The sequence below is a fragment of the Callithrix jacchus genome, chromosome 15 (genome assembly GCF_049354715.1).
Source record: "Callithrix jacchus isolate 240 chromosome 15, calJac240_pri, whole genome shotgun sequence".
NCBI lineage: Eukaryota > Metazoa > Chordata > Mammalia > Primates > Cebidae > Callithrix > Callithrix jacchus.
Window position 1 is genome coordinate 9,930,256 of NC_133516.1, and position 19,675 is coordinate 9,949,930.

The window sequence follows — 19,675 nt, forward strand, 5'->3', positions numbered from 1 at the left end:
ACTGCACTCCAGCCTGGCAACAGAATGAGACACCGTCCCAAAAAAAAGCCCCAGCTACTTGGGAGGCTGAGGCAGAAGAATTGCTTGAACCCGGGAGGGGGAGGTTGCAGTGAGCCGAAATCGCGCCACTGCACTGCAGCCTGGCGCCTGGCAACAGAGCGAGACTCTGTCTCGAAAGAAAAGAAAAGAAAAAAAGAAAGAAAGAAAGAAAGAGGGAGAGAGAGAGAGAGAGAGAAAGAAAGGAAAGAAAGAAAGAAAGAAAGAAAGAAAGAAAGAAAGAAAGAAAGAAAAGAAACCTTACATTAACCTTTACGTGTAAACCCCAGATTGTGCACTCCCTGAAAGTGTTCCTTTTGTTGGATATCTATGAGATTCCTTTGCAAATAGAAAACTGCAAACATGGCCCCTAAACTTCATGTAAAGTGACTGTATTTATTATTTTTATTTTTAACCTCACTCTTGCAGTAGTGTTGTAAACCGCTTGGAACATGCAAAATATGCTAAACAAGAAACCTAGCCCCTACCTGAAGAGTTAGCAGTTGAAAGGCACAAAGAAGTACAATGGATTTAAAAGCCTCTTGAACAGCCTTTTGCTGCATAGATGCCAGGCAAGACCGTGTGTGGCAGCAAAAGAGTTGGGGAAACTGCTTTAAAAACCTATTAACTAGGAATGTGCAAAGGCAAGGAGCGATGGGGAAAGGAGGGAGGTGCTCACTGTTTAAAAGCCTTTTAAAGGTGACTATATTTTTGTTGGCTTTTTGCCTGCAACATAAAATGAGGAAGAAGTACTGAATGGCTAGTGGGCTGGTGAAGGTGGAATGAATGGCCTGGGCCGGAAAGTCAAGGCTGAATTTTGAGACGCCAACTCTGGACCATGTGCAGCTGTTGAAACAATTCTCAGCAACGACCCCTTAGACTTTGAAGTAAACACGAAATTCAGTCAGCCTGCTCAATCACCCTTTCATTTTAGTGTTTTTCTTGGTCCCATAAATATTTGCCTGTGCTGTCTTTGCTGCAGATATTAAGGAGTTAATAAATTAGACAGCCAACAGGCAGGAATCGAGAAAAGCCACAGAACTTAGAATTGAACAGCTGACAGCAGATTCTGCAGGTGCAAGATGGGAATCAGCTCTGCATTTTCTATGTAGCACAGTTTTTTCTGCCTGGCCTGTGGCTTGATTTCCTGGCCTCTTTGGGATAAGCTGAATTATAAGACAGAGAATTCCAGAAGATCTTGTTCTGTGATCCTATGAACTCTAGCTCTTCAAAAGGAAGCAATCTCCTTCTATGTTTAGACTGACAATATTACATATTGGTGGCAGCCTTGTAGGATTTTGGTTTCACGTTAGGAAAGAAAAATGCTCTAAATGCCATCCTACTTAAAGAAAAAATGGCAGATTAAACTGCACGGCATAACAAATCGGCCTCCTGCAACTGGGTGTTCAGGAGCATGTAGAGTGTGGTGTGTGTGTCTGTGTGAAAGGGAATCACTTCTTACAGAATATACAAGTAACACAGCGAATATTACAGTTATAACAGAGTATGGGAAAGGAGAGACATGGGCTGCATGTCTAATAAACTCCTTTTTTTTCATATTCTTCTAAGCATCCTATTTGATGGTAATGGACATTCAAGGCTCAACTCTGCATTGTGGCAGTTCTTCCAAATCTTTTTGGCTCGATAGTGGTAAAAATATTAATTCCATAACACTTGAAAATGTCCAATATGATCCCTTGATTAACAAAACATTCCAGTGTTTCTTCTGTGAAGGACTTTGGGCTGCCTGCAAGGGTGATGGTAGAAGTGGCTGATGGAAAATGAATTTTTTCCATGCTGGTGAATATGGCCTAGGCGTCCAAACGCTTCTGACAAAACTCTATTATGAGGAACATATTTGTAATAAGGACAGAAAAACTCGGTGACCAGGGGCTTTCTTTCCTAAATGGAGTCCAGGAAGGACAGATAAATACCTCCAGTTAGCAACGGTAAAAACGGGAGCTAATTGCGACTATTAAATCCCAGTTTGGAGTTTCTCTTTCTCTCAGGACTACTTTAAGTCCCCAAAATTCCATGCTTCTAATTTTCCCCTCTACAACTGAAGATCCTGTGATTTAAATCATAAAAGATTAGCTGTTTTCAGACACTGGCCTTGTATTAGTTTGACAGAAAATTCTGAAAAGGTGCCCCCAGTCCAAAAATGTCTTTCCCAAACTTTTTGTGGGGACCTAAAATTTCACCATTAGAAACTGTGATATTTAGAGTCATGCTCTCTCCTTTACTGACAAATTCAATTTCAAAACACAGTAAATGTAAAAATAAATGTACTCTGCAAATACAATTTTTAAATATTTGTGGGCCAAAGACCAAGAGGGAATATAGAAATGTTAAGTTATTTATGGCATTAAGGAGGTAATATTACAGATTACATCTTCATTTTAAAATTTCCCTTCACTATGCTTATAATAAGCATCATATGGAAAAAATTAATATCACTTTTAAAGACTAAAATATAAGTCACCAAAATTTTAAAATAAATAAAAATACTCTCAGTGATTTATGACTAGATTTAGGGGGAAAAACACAAAACTCAACAAATACTCACTTACAAGTTAATGAGTACTTGCTATGGAGAAGGCAGTCTGCTGAATGACACAGAGGACACAAAGATGGCCAAGATCCGCAGCCCCCTCCTTCAAAGAGCTTGTGGCATAAGGCTAGTCACACTGGAGAAAAAGCACATTGTTATCAGTCATCAGTACATTTTGGTGAATCCATCTATTAGCCATTTGTTTCCGATTTTGAAAAGCTGAAGGATGGGGCAAGCCTAGGATACTACCTAGGAAAGATCAGCCTGGATTAAGACACTTAATGAAGGAAGATGAGGGCAGTGGGCACAGGCCGAGGGAGGCGATAGCACAAAAGAGGGGAGAGCATGAGAGCAACGCTGCCGACAATCTGTGTATGTGTCAGAGGGTGGATTTGCTAGCTCTGACTTCTAGCAAGTAATTTTCAAAACGTAACGTGGACCACAGCAAAGTACTATTCTTGTCCAAGAGTGCCGAGCATGTGCCTTCATTTTCACAATGTAGACTCTGAAGTAATATGTTTTTCTTATAAGTTTAACTGTAGTAAAGAATGATTAGTCTAATGATTTTTGAAGTTCACTCAAATATCTAATATTTGCAGATATCTTTATTTCATTACTTAGTTCCAAATATTTAAAACCAGATGAAAACAAGTAATATCCTTAAGGAGTCAAATTCATTATCAAAACAAGATATTTTCCAAGTTGTTTGGAAAATGGTTTACTTTCTCTTTTTTCCCCTTTTCTAGACCTCAAAATACATTGAGTTTTCCTCACTGGTAAAGAAATGTAACATTGAGGAGTATCAAGTGAACCCACTTTAACAGGCTTCAAAACCATACCACTGATGTATCATTATTTTAAAATGTTTCTCTAAGATGCATTTCATACAAGGGAACACTCTTTAGGAAGTACTAACACTCACAGGCCCTAAATTTTAAATAGGTCTCTAATACTCCATTGGATAATTAATATCCTCTTTTGCTCCTCCCCATCTATCACATTTTCTTGTTCTTCTTTCTTTCTTTTTAGTCACCTTCTTCATTCTTAATCCTTCCTTTTGGGCCAAGCTGTCTGCCCTTTACAGCTATATGTACTTCCTCCTTCTCTTTCCCCTTTAACCTTTCCTAGACCTTTAGATTATGAATGCTGAAATTTTTGGCTTACTGTTTTGCCATAGTGACCTCCTATTAACAGAATTTGCCTCCTTCACAAGATTATTCTAAGAAACCATACTTTTAAGAATCCACAACTATTGCCAAATAGAGACAACCATTTGGCTCAACTTTATATATATTAAACCAAATGTGTTCAAAAATGATTTCCTACTCCTATTCCTCAGTATTTCCTGTAACTCTCCTTTATTATACCTATCTAGTGCAGTGGAAACTTCAGCTATCTGTAGTTTAGTCTGAACTGTACATGGGGCAGTGACAATGGCCTTCTGACCCTATGGCTCTTCCTGGCTGTGGGTAGAATTGATAGCACTTTTTCAATTTCTCCCTTGTCTTTGCTTGAACATACTGGAATTACAACCTCTGACAAAGGTAACATCCCTTTTGTAGTGGAAACAAAAGGGGTGTGTAATGAATTGGTTAAGATTACACTGCATGTTTAGATGATGAAATCCAACTGCAGCTCCATTCCTTTATTTCCTCTAGCTGAACCTGGTCTTTCAATAAGACATTATTGGCTGGCATCTTCCCCAGAACAAGTGCTTTGGAATACAGTCTTGCTGCTCTGAGTTCTTTAGACTGGAAAGCAATGATGATATAGGTCAAGAGAATCAGGTATGAGACAGTAACGCCCAGTACCTCAGGAGGGACACTATAGATGATTCCATTCATAGGTGGGATTAATGGAATAAAGGGTCCTTAGACTTATATGGGGAGCTAACCATTTTCAAATTAACTAAGGTGACAGAATATGAATTACAGGTTTATTTGCCATTTATCCACAAAAATTCTAGGGCTAGGAGAAGATAAAGGAGGAAGGCAATTTTTAAAATAATTCACCACTCTGGGTTATGCTATAATGACATTATAAAATGAATTTTTAACGTTTATGAAGATGAAATCAATGCCACATATGTGGTATTAACAAATGCTATCTTTTTACCACAAATCATAGCACCTTTGGTTGCTCTGGATAGCAAATTATTGGCGCCTTTCTTCCTTTTCCTTTAAATTACTTTGTCTTTATTTTTCTTTTATTTTTCAAAAACAAGATCACTTACAATTTTTGCTTTTAAAAATGATATAATACCCATATTGGCTGCAGAAAATCTTTAAAATGTATGCTTTTCAAAGACTGATCAGATCATTTATTCATCTTTATATAAAGATGATTATATTCATCTCAATTATTTTTGCCAAGAACTGTAACACTAATTTTACTCTTTCTAAAAATTAAAATAGCAAACAGTTTATATAAGGTGTTGGTAATTACCTACATTATTGTACTGCTGTGACAGATGTTGGCAAAAAAAAAGCCGAAAATGCCTACAGCTGTGCACTCCATGACATCTAGTTTATACTCAGACAGAAGGCTAACAGATGTTCTGAACTGTCACTTTGCCTAAATGTTTGTAAAGTCTAAGGATCTGCTTTATAATTCGCCAGAGTCTGGTTTGGTTTCACAGAGGTTCTCAGAATTCCCATCTGTGACAATTAATGTTGAAGACATTGATAAATCAACCCTTGTGTTTTCTCTTCTTTAACTAACAGACATCAGCTTATATATGGATGGTAGATAGTAAAATCTGTTTTTATATACATCCTATTTGTAAAATTACCTCCTCAAACACAGATAGAATTGGGCTGTAAGGATACATGGAGGTTTGTTTTGAGTCACGGAAAGGGCCAGGAAATCACCTGTTCTTTTCTTTCTGATAAATTTCATGCATCTTGGAAGTAAAATGTTAACCATTTTCAGTGAAAATGTTCAAAAGTTACATTTGTTAACTTTTGAATAAAAGTGAATAAAAAAGTATTTTGTTATTTTTATTTGGCATTTTAACAGCTCTGCTCACAACAATAACTCTTAATGGTGCAGCTTGTTAGAATAATGAAAGAAGAAAATAAATGGCATTGAGAAAGCACACAGCACATCTCCTCCAGCTTGACACCCTAATACTTCCTCTTCCCAAACATACCTTCAGATCCCTCATAAAGAATTACTGCCCCGTGCAGAGGCCATCAATGCCTTATTTGCTGTTGCTCTTAATTTTAACAAGCTGGATTCCTGTAGTACACTTGCTTAATAGTTTAAACATTCTGTTAACAATCAGGTGTTTGGCCTATCCTGTTTCTCCCCTATTCTGTATAGAAATATAACTCCAAATAGTACATCTTTCTGGGTTTGTTTCTAAATTAGTCCCCACACTTAATTATGAGGATGAGAGGGATGCCTTATTCCTCTTTGTTATAGGCTAAGCTCTCAGTAATCCCAAACAAAAGAGCCAGTTCTGGAAGATATAGGATTTGCTAGCAGGATTATGGTCTCATAGATAATGATGTGCAGTCAGCAGAAGCGAAGCTTTATTTTAATTCAAATAAGCTAGTAAACAAACCACTGACAAGTCTGCTGGTGAGAGTAACTGGCTGCTGCTGCCACACTGGCAGCAAAATTATAGAAAATCTATTATACCCTGTTCACCATATGTTTAATTTAATACAAGATACAAATTAAACTATTCACAGTGTCCATTAAAGTAACAATACTTTTTTATATTTGAATGTTTTAAAATAATTTCTCCTGACCTTTTAAAGGGCAGTTTTGATACAGGTGACTATCAAGAGTGGGGGAAGGTCGTTAATAAAAGACAAAAAAATTGTAATTGCCTTCCTGAAAAAATGAAAGTATAAATGTTCACTGGTTTGCAGGTGTTAATAAGGTTAATTAGCACTCATGTGTTCTGCCACTACTATTTTTCCCTCCCATCCTTTGGGTTTCTGAGGCTAGGGTTTTAAGAGTGATACTTAGTTTTACCTATGTGAGTCTGTCCTCACAGAATCATTACCTGGATGAAGCCAGCCTATGGGTAGCCTTAGAACTAATGCCAACTGAGACCTATATTCTGAAAACTCAGTTTAAACTCTAGGCCCAACTTTGGTATGGGAAAAGACAGACTCTTATGTTACTGCTTTTAGTCAATCTCTCTGTAGCCAAAAGATCCCGAGGGGAGCCAGAATTAAGAGGCTTCCTTCCAGAGAAAGGAGAGAAGAAAAAGACAAGCCCACAACAAACTTGTTCATAATGATTTTTTCTCTCATACCCACAAGAGTCAGCAACCAATGATGCTTGCTTGAGTCTGTGGGGACTCAGTCTACCAGATTCTAACGGCCAGACTGGGTTTTAATGTTACAGAGGTGGATTCGAGACCCAGATCTACTGTTTCCCAGCTGTGAAACCACTGATATTTAACCTAGCTGGATCTTCCTTTAGTCTGTAATGAAGGGATGCTGGGGTGAGGGAAGTATAATAATTCCAATTTTATAGTATTATGAGAAGTAAATAAAAGAAAGTATCTGGTACATAATAGGTACTCATTAAAGATTAGTTCCTTTCTTCTTTCACTCGCAAATAGAAATGCTGCCCTTCCTTCAACGGTGAAGGGAGAGTGTTAGGAGGAGGAGCTGGTAGGGGAAGGTATGAAAAATTCCTGGAATCAGTTTCTTTGGATCATTAATTCCTTGCCACCGCCAAAACCCAAAATGCATTCTCCTTTTCTCTCCACATTCACCACAATACTTATTCTCTTTAAGGACGTATCAGTAAGCCACCCAAACCAGCTGCCTATTGTTTGGCATATGAATTAGAAAAATAAAAAAATGACCATTACACTTTGAGATGTCTTTTCCAACTTTTATGTACAGATACGGCACTGAGTCTACAGTTGCATGGGGTTGCCGCATGCGAATTTTGGTTGAGAGACTATAAACCCAGCAGATCCAACTACGTACTGGGAATGACAAAATGCAGACGGTGTGCATTTGGAAAATGGCCTTAGTTTCCACGGTTCTTGAAGTCCAACAGATGATATTAATATTTTATCCTCCCCCCCCCAAAAAAAATAGTTAATTTATCTCGGATTGATACAAGAAGCTCTTTTCAAAGCACGGTCCTGGTAAGGATATGCCAGAGAAACACGAGACAGGTGAGAAACCAGAGATAGTTCCACGTGTTTAAACACTGGATATATCGTTAAATTAAGAAATTGAAAAAAAGGGTCACAAAATCTGTGGCCTATTTTAAGTGTTCAGCATTTTAAAAGTAACGCTTTAACACACGGAGACAAAGCGCGCTGGTACGTATCGCTTCATTTTGTATATAACAAAAGAATTAAACGGACTGGAAGGCTCTCCAAGGCCTTGCTCCTACCTCTAGGTGTGCACTTAGTGACACCCTGAGCGGGAAGCAGAGGGAGCCTCGGGGTTCCAGAAGGGCGAGCGGGGTGAGAGCAGGCCCTCGGCAGACAGGCGGCCGTGAGCCGCCCGTGCCCTCCCCACCCAGGTTTCCACCCGAGCCCCACGTGTCCAGCGCTCCGGAGAGGCTCTCCCGGGCTCGCCGATCCGCCCACGGGGTGCGGGGAGCGAACCAGGGATCGCCCTGTGCGCCGGGCGGGACAGACGGTTCCAGATTCATTTCCGCACTGGAGCCTCGAGCCAGGGAGCGCCCGCCCGCGCCTCGGAGCAGCCCAGGAGCCCGCGGAGGCGCGTGGGGAAGGGGCGCGGGGAGGGCCCGGGCTTCGGCTCCCTCAGCCAGCAACAGCCCCGGGGAGGGCCGCGTAGGCCTGGGGGGCCGGACGCGCAGGGCTGGGGCTGGCGGCCGCGGCCGCGTGGGGGCGCAGTTCCGGGGGGCGCCGGGCAGCCCCTTCCGCCCGCCGGCCGCGCCCCCGCTCCCCACGCCGCCAGACGCGACCCGGCCGCCCCGCCCCTCCGAGCCCGGAGCGCCCGGAAGCCGGGCCCGGCCCTCTAGGACGCGCTTCTTCTCAGGTCTCCACAGCCCCCGGGGAGGCCGCGGGAGCTGCTTCTAGAGCCTCGAAAGAGGAGGCTTCCAGTCTCCTCGCGCGCGTCCCCGGGCTGAAGATTCGCAGCTGGCGTGTGCCTTGAAGCCACGTCCCGCGGCAGGTCGCGTTCGGCGTGGGCGTCGCCCGCCGCGGCCCCCGGACACCCCGAAGTGCGGCCTAGTGGGGTGTCGCGTCGTTTTGTTTCCAAGTGAACGAGTGAATCGTGTTCGGTTACTCGCTCGTCATCTCCAGGTGTATTTAGAAGCCCCGCGTGTCTAAACCTCCCGCCGAAAGTGGGACCTGGCGTCGCCGCGCCCGCTGGAGCCGCGCTTTCCCCGCAGTCGGCGTCCGTGGAGGGGGCGGGAGCGCGCGCGTCGTGGGAGGCGGCCCCGGAGGCCGAGGCGGGGGGTTCCGGGCGTCTGGGTCCCGCTTCTGTCCACGTGCGGAGGACAGAGGCGGCCGGTGAGGGCGTGGGGGCCGCTTGGGGAGGGAAGCTACCGCTTCAAGGCGGTGGACACCAAAGCGCGACACGCTGCCCTCTGTGCGGAACGCGTGCGTCTGGCCTCGGGTCACCGGGACCGCCAGACCCCGATAGTGCGTATCGCGTTTCCTCACCAGCAGCACTCGCGACTCAGAAACGCCCCGGAGCCCCTCGGGCTGGGCCTCCCTGCCCTCAGTCCCCCCGAGTCCCTTCCTGAGACTTCCCGCCTTACCTTTCCTCCCTCCCTCCCTCCCTTTCTGTCCGCCTCTCCTTTTCCCCTTTCTCTTTTCCTTCCTCCGTCCAGGTCTCCTGTGCGGAATGGCGAGGATTCACCGACGTCCCAGTCGGAGGATGAGGGGAAAACCCCACCCTCCACGTCTCCCCAGCTGGGCGCTTGCAAAATTGGGGGTGCAGCTTTGGCTCCAGAGCGCTTTTGAACAATAAAGCTTGCAGTTCAGAGCCACCTGTAAATAAAGGTCCATAAATTTCCCAAGCCCGTGAGAAAGCCATCTCTCCAACCAGCATCGTCTCGGTGATGTGTTAGCTCCAGCCAGAGGGGCACGGGCCAGTCACCTCAGTTTCTGCCCTCTGGATTCAGAAAGTGTTTCTGTTTTTGTTTTTAAAGGCAGTTTTCCAGTTGTAGACAACTGGTTCCTGACCACCTCAACTGTCAAGACAGTTGGTCAGTTTGGCCCCGCACCTTGCATCTTCACGTTCTACATTTTTTAGTTAAATGCTGAGTCTTTCCCTACGTCAGATGAGATGTCATTGCATCACAGTTTTTGAGACAACTTTTGCTGACTTGCCTTATAAATGATGTCTCCCTGATCTCCCACCGGAGAGCGAGGTCAATTGAGGGATTTTTAACTTTCTTATGGCTGGGATGGAATAGATCCAAGTAGTAAGACATACCAGGCTTCCTCACCTTGACTCACCTTGGGCTACTCGCTGATGCACTCTTATCTTACAGTCTTAGATTCTGCCCAAAACCCCTCAGTGGAAAGAAGACAGCAGTTCAGATTCTTCTTTCAGGTTCTTGTTTTAAAAAAAGGAAATGGCTTGTTTTCAGTTAGTGCATCCTTTGTAAGTTTTGATATCCGAAAAATATATATGACACAAGAAGCAGGAAGAGATCGTTCAGCTATTCCAGTGGATTACTTTTTTATGAAAAGACCGCCTAAAACATTTTACATTCACCCTCCCCCGTTCCACCTTTAGTTGGAAGAAGTTTCTAGTATTGATTGAATTTTGCATAATGTCCCTACCCTCTCCTACAATACCATAAGTAACAAATTCACACTCCTTAGCCTGTTCTGTTGAAAGTCATTCTTGCTGTGCTCTCTTCATTTCCCTTCTACCCCCAAGGCACTCACACTTTTACAGACACATTTTTCTTGATCCAGAGAGTATTGGAAGCTGCATAACTTTTTTTAGTATTGTCTTGAATTTCATTCTTTTCTGAGATTGGACTCTTTATCCTGAGATACAGAATGAATTTTTGAGAAACAACCATGTGAAAAATTACTTAATTTTCTGTTTTGCTGTCTTTGTTTTTCAAGCTTCATAGGAAAGGCTTGACCTGGTGTTGAAGTGATAGTCCATGAAAATTCCTTATGAGATGACTCCAGACCAATTACAAACCAATAACATAATTGTTTCCAAAAGGGAAAGTAGCAGTTGAGATCAGTTCTGCCAAGGGATTCATTTGAGTATTTATCTTAAAAGGTTTATGAGAAGAAAGGGAGAAATGAACTGGGTGAGGACAGAGGTAGAGAGTCCAGTGAAAAGTGTTTTTCAGATTAAAGCCATTTTTCCACACTGTTGTCTTGCCACAAGTGACAACACACAGATCAGGAGTCACGAAAGAGGATTACTGCCGCCCTGGGCTATTGGAGGCCCAGAGATCCCTGGCATCGATCCCTATGGACAGGTGGCCAGACCTGGTCAGTCACTGATGCCGTCCCCAGCAGCACCCCCACTGCCGAGTGCTCAGGCTCTCTCAAAGTTGATACAGACCTCGGGGGTCTAGGTGGCAGGGCTTCCCCAGCTAGAGGAAGCCGATGCTGTCCGTGCAGCTGAGAGGGAGGAAGCCAGTGGCTGTAAGAGCAATGAGGGGTAGCGTGCTGTAGCAGGAGGGCTGTTGCCACCAGTCCCTCGCATGGTTGCAATCAGTGAGTCAAAGCTAGCTAATGATGAATCAAAGAGAGCCAAGAGTAGGACCTTCTGGGTGCTGGAGACTAACCTTTAGCCTGTTCCACTCCTCCCACTGGGCTCCCATCCTAGGTTTTCCAGGATTGGAGACCTTACTGGAGGAGAGGGCAAGTACGGTCAGAAAACATGCCTGGCCCTGTCTAGCATGCGAATACTGGCGGGGGCTTAGAGAGATGAGGAGAAACACCTCGGGATGAAAGAAGCCCTCAGCGATCTGTGTGTCTGGCTCATACAGTTGTGCACGGCCAACCAGGCAGTGGGGGAGAGGAAAGCCTCATTTTTTTTTTCAGTCACTCTATCTGGGGTTGCTTATCTCCTCTCCCCCAACCCTCCGCCTCACCCCATCAGGACCAAATAGAATTGAAACTTCATTGCCTTTGCCTGTACTGAGCCTAAAAACTCAGGGTTTGATAAGGTTACTGCACCAATGATACAATTGTAGATTTTTAAAAGCCTCCTCAAAGAGACAGATGTTTGGGCTGATTAAGAATTGAGGAGGGAACCTGCAGCTGCACCAAGGAATAATCTATTGGACAAATATTTTAATAAAAAAAATATGAAGAGATCAGCCCGACCTTGCAAGGTCTTCTGCTTTAAAAAAATCTTTATCAACCCCCTATTCTATGCCTTCAATAAACAGAACCCATTACCTCACGGCATCTTTTGTTGGCCCCATACAAGAGAGAACAAAATGGTTATTCAGGGGAACGCTTTCGATTTTTATTGTGGGTAGCCTGCACAAAGAGCCGTGTTATTGTATTTAAAAGAACCATCTGTAGCAGAAACAATGGCATCAAATTATCTTTGAATACCCACTGAAAAAACATAAAGCTTTTTTTTTTATTCTTCTTCTGTACGGTGGGGGGACAGAGCAGTGTTAGGATAACTGACTTTTTTGTTGTTCTCTGGGTACATTCTTCTCGCTCCCCCTCTCGCTCCCCCTCACCCTCTCTCTCTTCTCTCTCTCCCTCTCCCTCTCTCTCTCTCTCTCTCTCTCTTTTAAAAAATCAGCCATTTGGGGTTTTAAGCCATAAACGATTTTTCTTGTTGCAGGGGATTGCAGTGGCAAAGCTAGGCTAGGTCTTGGAGGCTGGTGTAAGGCGATGCGGGTGAAGCCAGGAGGCTGATGGAAAGACTGGGGGGAAGAAAAGCCGAAATGGATTCACGGTGCTTTGGATGAAGGACGAGAGGGGAACTGCAAGCTCCTTCAACTCGTTCTGTCCGGTGAGAAGTGATCAAGCTTGGGCTGACAAGAGGCTCAGGGAGCCCTCACGTTCTTTCGCTTTTTTACCTGCCAATCAAACTGCTACAAGACAACACCCTGATCTGGCATGGACATGTAAGTAGCTTGCAACCCAACTTTGACATCCACTGCTAGCTCACTCCTCCCCCCACCTCACTTTCTTCCCCACTCATTCTGTGTGTGTGTGTGTTTTTTTTTAATGCGTTTGACCTTTAAGATATCTGGAAATGCACTCAGTGTGGCAGTCATTTAACACTGGCAGATTTACGTCTGAAAGCGTTAACTTTTGGAATTAAATGCTCATTTAGATTTCTTTAACAAATGCAGAAATGAAATGACATTATTTTATTCTATTCTGGACTGTGTTGATACTGAACATAATCAGTGGTCTTGCCAGGGTGTGTTTCTTTTTCTATGAAAATGATGACATAGATCCGTGAGCCCCCAGAAGGAAACCCACTAATGAAAAATGCAGGCTTCCATCTTACACATGTTAAACTCTAGCGTTTCACTCCCACAAAGAACCTCTTCCAGACCAATGTTACTAGAATGGAAAGAGTCATCTGATTCAAAAGGTACATCTCATTCAGGGGTTGCTACTTCCATCGGCGTCTTCACTATTTTGGTGGTGGTTAGGGGTAGGGAGAGGTCGCAAAACAAGAGGAAGGAGACATGGCGATACCTCGTTTTTTATGAGATTGACAGAGATGGGGTAGAAATGCAAGGGGGCGGGATAAGCAGGAAACATTACCTGGGAGAAGGAATTACAGAGCATGGCGAAGCTGGGAGGTGGGAGGGTTCTGCGGGAAGTCGCGCGCGGGTGACAGGGCTTGCTCTCGGGCGCCCTCTGATGGCAGCTTGAACCAGTGTTTTACTTTGGTAATGCAGGGCTGGGAAAAGCAGCTGGGTTTTTGTTACTGCTCTTGTTTTTTTTCCTCCGCAGACTTAGAAACTAGAGACTATGTGTGGAGTAAATGGATTGTTTTCAGCCTAGGAACTTATGTATACGTCTTAAACTCACCGATGTTTCCTCCTCAAACATCCCCCCCTCCTGAAATCTTGTTAGACTAATAGAGGAGGACAGGCTAATGGCAAATTGACTTATGGAGGGTGGTCCACGCCCAATTAGCCACTGCGGGCAGGGGAGGGGGTAGGATTCCTTTCCTACCTGAACCGCATTCTGACTCTTCTGATGTACTCGAGAGGTGTAGGGGGGTGGAGTAGGAATGGGGTGATTTAGAAATTGCAGATTCTGACACGGGCTCATTATAATACAATTTTAAGGGGCTCTTGGGAACCTCTGTTACTGCGACATGTGGTGCTCAGGGCTTTCCTTCCCGCCTTCTTTTGCTTTTTTCTTTTTCTTCTTTCTTTCCTTCTTTTTTCTTTTTTTTTTTAAATTTGGTAGATAAAGGTTAATCTTGGGCTGAATCATAGAGCTATGATTGACAAGAGAAAAGGTGTTGAGGGCAGGTCACGCTGTCTTATTTACAGCCCACTGCTTGCTGTAGAGCCTTTGTTAGGACTGGAAAGCTAATTTAGTGCTGATCAAAAGCACCACAGAGTTAAAGGACTGGTAATGACTGCTAATTTCATTTCAGCCTCATGCATCCCCAACTGCTGTAATTAAAGACACGCTATTTAAATACAGGTGAAGGGTTTTTTTTTTTTTTTTTTAGTTGGGTGGAGGGGGTGGGTGGATTACAATTTTATTTAGATTTTTTCTTATACTGTACTTGGCTGTTACGTAGTCCCAAATTAGATTTTATTATTATTATTGTTTGGAGCCAATCTTTGTCATTTATACCTGGCTTTGCAGACTTGGAAGTGTGAAATGTGTCACTCACATAAAAGGCCCTGTTTAAAGAAAGGGCGGGGCGGGAGAGTGCAGAGGAGTAATATTTAGGGGTGATTTAAATATTTGGGTCTCCTTTTTTTTCCTCCTTCAAATTAATAGAAAGGCCTTCGATATAGTTAAAGGTATTTGAAACTTGGGTCAGGGTTAACAGGCCAAAGGGATCAGTGTCAGCTTTTTAAGTACTTCTAAAAAGATCATGTGAACAGATGGAAAAATACATTTTTAATTAAATAATTTCCCACACACTATAGCTGCAGTGTTGGCTCAGAAACAGTATAATTTCTCATCCGATAGGAGTTTCTTTATGAGAACATCAAAGGATAAAAAGCTCTACATTTTCGTAGTTGGTTAAAATTGATAACCCCCCCACGCGCGCGCGCGCACACACGCGCACACACACACACATGCACACACACATATACCAAAAAAAGAATTTAGCCTTTAATCTCTTTTTATCCACGAAGACTAAAGCTCTGTACTCGACCCTGCGAGCGGCTCTCGCCTTCCGGGGCTGGAACCCGACTCAGATGTGAAGCGGCGCTGAGCGGCGGCGCAGGTTCGTGCCCAGCGCCCCCTGTTGGACACAGTAGGAGCTGCGCAGCGCCAGTCCCGGAAATCGCTAGAATCTTGCTAGAAAACTCTTTATTGCCCTCCAAAAAAGAAATGGGGTGCGGAAGCCAATTTTGATGTCACTGAAAGATAATATAATTTTAACTCAATAAAAAACTAAAGAGGCGATGCTGCAGTTTTAATTCAATAAAAAATAAAGACTATCCTAGTCCTCCTCCTCACGTCCCAGCCATCCCGGTTTAGTGTTGTAACTCCTTTTAAAGGTTCTGCGGTGGTGAAACAGGTAAAAAAAAAAAAAAAAACGTGATGAAAAACAAAGCGTTTTTTTGTTTTTTGTTTTTTTTTTCTGTAGCCGTGGAGAATCAAGCGAAGGATACTTTCCCCGTTTTGTACACATTTCAAAAAATTAAGCGGAAGACGCTGCTGCTTGTTGTTTTGACGTTGTCAGCAGCGTCTTGAATGCCCTCGGAGATCCTGCAAATATTGTAACTGAGCCTCCGAGTAAGCGAAATGACTTGCTCTTATGTGTTTATTTCCAGAGTGTAATTAAAAGACCAGTGTCTTCTTTGAGTGCTTCCCATCCCCCAAACCAATCTTGGTCAAACTTTTTCCTTCCCAAATGCTGGCTAAGAAACACATGCTGGCTAAGAAACAGGTGCCTGGTATCCTTTTTTCTTTTAAGGTAGCCGTAGAATTTTAGGGAAGGTGTGCCAATGGTAAGGAATGTTTTCTTTGAAATTCAGCATTTCGTTGACCAGGAATTCAAATTATCCTAGGGAAAGAGGAGTATTTTTACACTTCCAAAAACTACCTGTCTACATAATAAAGAGCTTTGACTTTTTTCTTCTTCTTCTTTTGGTCAGCAAGTGAGGACAAAAGTAGCCTTTGAATTATTTCAGAAAGAGAAACTGTAAAAATGACACATCCTCTGAATTTAAAACAATAGGGAAATGTGGGTTTGCTTAATTGTATAAAATCAAATAGAAATAATTCGTGAGCAAGATGTTTTAATATTTACATCTTCGGGGATATAGTTATTTTAACTTTTAACCTTGAGAAGTTTAGAGATCACTTTTTTAAAAGTTTGTTTATTGACGGCAGTCAGCTTAATGTTTCATAAAGGAATGGCTTTTTAAAAATATTGAATACTATGACTATGGAAGGTTTATGCTACCTTTATGTTTATTTCTCCAACTACCTAAAATTAGCGAATTCGAGATAATATTTCAAGGGGAATTGCTGTTCAGTGCGATGACAAATGACTGACTTCTCCATCTGGTTCCAGCACTGGATCTCGGCTTAGGGTGTTTAGTAAGTAGGTTCAGATGCAATGGCAGGAGAAGAATCAAGCCTTTTGGTAAATCTCTACCCCGAATTCTATCGAAATGACAGGCAAGCGGGATTCCAGCCACAGCACCCCCACCTTTTGCTCTACCAGAAGGCTTGTCTCCATTCCAGAAATATTTAGTCGGTGCTAGTTTTGTGAACCCGCGCCAGCCGGGTAAGGTAAGAAGCGGTGCGCTAACGGCCGAGGTCCGAAGGCTGCGCAGTGGTTCCCGCCGCCGGTGGGCTAGGGAGGCCAAAGCCAGCAAAATTCTGGAGGCGACGTCAGAAAGGGAGTCCATGCTTGCTATTCGGAAGTGGAGTCGGACGTGCATTAGCAGAGTCCCGGGGATGTCCACCCTGTGCCGCACCCAGGGGTCCCGGCCTTGGGGTAGCCGCAGGCTGTTGGGTGAAGGCGAGAGGGAGAAGCCGCACCTGGCTGCGAGCGGGGGTCGTGCCGGAGCGAGTCCCCAACTTTCTGGGGCCCATGGTGAAAGCATAACCCCTAGATGAGGAAAGGGAGCTGAACAAGTGGGCGGCCCAGGCCTGGGAATGCCACCCAGCTCTCCCGACGCAGTGTTCTTTCTGTGTTCCCAGGGGGCCCCCGCACCTGCCCGAATCCCACGTCCCAAGGCGGCCATCAGGAAGGCGGCCCCTCCATCTTTGGGGGCTGAGGAGGGGGCAGCGAGTGACGGATTCCTTAGTAGCAGGGAACATCGCAGCGGCTGGCAACGGGCCGCATTTCTCCGCGGCGGTAAAGCGCCCTTTAGGGGCGGGGCGGGCATTTTTGGTCTCCTGTCCCAGCGTCCAGGCCTCAGCCCGCGCGGGTTGGCTGGGCGCCCTGCTTTGTAAGTAACCAATCTTGCCGGATTCTGGGGACGATCCAGGCGGATGGGCCCACCTAGCTTACGCCCGCCGAGCCCGTGCCAACTCCTCAGCCCCTTGTCCCCTCGTCCCTTACACCTGCCATGATGAACCCAGGAAAGAATCCGAACTCTGAAAACAGTACACATGTACACAGTATCATATATGTCCATCCTTCTTATATTCCAGCTTGATGTGGTTTGGAGCGTGATCGTTTTGGGTGTGGGGGACACGACTCACTGTTAAAAATTAAGATTCAAGGATGAGCTCTCATGTATTAAGTGTGCCCTTTTACTCTGTTTTTAAACTCTGGAGATCTCTTAGTTTCGTTGCTCCAACCCTGAGACAGACAAAGGCGCCAGGGAGAAAGCCCAGCCGGGCTTGAAGGAGTTGAGGTACAGACTGATACTCATCTCTCCATCACTCAGACGGGCAGATAAGCACTGCCAGACTGTGGGTCCTAATCCCGGGCCCAGCAGCTACGTGGGTTGCTGGAGGGTGTTGAAACCACAAGTACAACTTGACACCATTGAGCCCACGGTGCTTGTCAATAATCTGTGAATTAGGTGCAGAGATTGTCACTGTAGATCATAACAGTTTCTGAAGGACTCATTACAGCCTATCGTGTCAATGATCTTCAAATTAAGGAGGGGGGGTGGGGCGAGACGAAAAAGGACTGGGGAGAGCTGACAAAAAGGGAAGAAGGGTGGGAGGGAAGATAAAAGTCAGAGCCCCAGCCCGAAGGAGCCTTTAAAGATTATCAGGCCAGCGATCTGAGAATTCCATTGGGATGGGTTTGGAAGCCCAACTCCATCTGAGCCGGGACTGGAAGGGGGTCGCTGGGGGCAAGCAGAAGTGGGCCCCTGGGAAGGCTGACTTCTCAGGCATTTCTTCTGAGACCAGAAGAGCTTTTGGGAGAGGGTTCCAGATGTCAATGGGAGGCCTTGAGGATGCCAGCCGGCCCAGGATGGGTGTACACTTTGATTTAGAGCACTTTCCTCGCAAGCCGCAGCTGCAGATCTTTGAAAAAAAAGTGGTAATAGTTTCGTTTAGGGGTGATGGTGATCGTAGGATGACTTTTTTCCCCCCAATGGTTCGCTTTAACGTCTTTTCATGCCACAGGTGAAAGCTTTGTTCCTTTTCCTCTGGTAGTAGTCCTCTGCGTCCCTCACATGTTACCAGTTTCTTTCCCCAGCTTGCTTTTTTGGATGCCAAACACATCAGTCCTCTGAGATTTTTTTCACTTTTGTGGTTTGTATTGAGCCCAACTGTACTTCTGGAAAGGGAATTTGTGGAGCACACAGTAGCAGTATGTTCCGTGAGATTCCAGAAGAACAAAGACAGAATTCCATTTACGCGGTGTGGAAGGGGCCAAGCTAAGGGAAAGAGGTTTTCCCTGCTTGGTAGATGGTCCTTGCGGTGAAAGGGTAGCCCAGCCTGCCCTGGAGTGTCATTTAATGCTGGCTAGAGAAAGCTTAAGGAAAGTGTAGGTTTCCCCCACAAAAGTTATGGTCACAACTAAGCGAAGTAATCACAGTTGGAGAATTTAAAACAATTGTTTTTTGTTTCTCCAAAATGAGGATAATGACCCTAGCTGCTGGAAACTTGGGATTCTAAGGAAGGCCTTTTCCTTTGGTGTGATGAATTGCGTAAGGTAGTGTGGTCAATCAGAGAGATCGCTATTGAGACTCTCAAGCAATGATCTACAGGTGTAAAAGGCCCACTAGCTGTTCGGGCTCCCTGGAGTTCCTCCTGATCATGTTGCCTTTAAAAAAACTCTCTTCTCCTAATTTCAAAACTAAAAATCATAGATTCAATGCAACTGAAAACCCCTGGTGCCAGCTCTTTAGGTTTTTAGTGTATGTTTTTAAAGGGGAATTTATATTTAAAATAATTAAGTCATTGAATGGTCACACTACATTTTCTCCTGGACAATGGCTGTACTGCAAGGACAGAATCTTAACTTATGTTAAAATTGCTCGATAATTCAGAAAGGGAAGTGAAATCGTGAAGTGCGAGTTAATTTCTCCAGGAAATATTTGAGCCAGAATATAAGAAGGATGTACATATATGACACTATAAGTAACACGATGATTACTATACACAGCTTGAAAGACATACACAAACGATTATACACTACTTTTGTTGCTATAATTTAAAGCAAGGGGAAATACATTTAGTTTTATGACTATTGAATTCTTTTCAAAATGTATTTATTTCATCAGTGAGAATTAGATGAAAGAGAATGAGTAAAAGGGGAGCTGAATGCAAAGCAGTTCTGCATGCCTTAGGTTCAAGGGTCCTTACAGCTCTCGAGTGACATTATTTGGTGAAATTGGGTCTGGACTGAAACAGCAATTGTTATCCCTTGTTCATTTGTTAAGTGTAATACCACTTCTGGAAATTAAAAGCAAGGTGGTGAAGGGAGAGACAAGAAGAAAAAAATATGATTAAGCAATTTGCAATTGCTAGTGTACCATGCAGCCATATGCATCTCCATCTTAGCACACAGAAAGGGATGGAGATATATG

General features: G+C 44.1%; 1 protein-coding gene across 11 annotated transcripts in view; it reads left to right on the forward strand.

Moving 5' to 3' along the window:
* FXR1 (FMR1 autosomal homolog 1) overlaps nucleotides 1-19,675 on the forward strand; it is an 819,632-nt gene that overhangs the window by 762,274 nt on the left and 37,683 nt on the right. For all 11 annotated transcript variants that reach the window (XM_078350221.1, XM_078350223.1, XM_078350227.1 and 8 more), the window contains one exon: nucleotides 12,340-12,625. The gene's annotated coding sequence lies outside the window, so the exon portion shown is untranslated. The remainder of the gene's footprint in view (nucleotides 1-12,339; nucleotides 12,626-19,675) is intronic.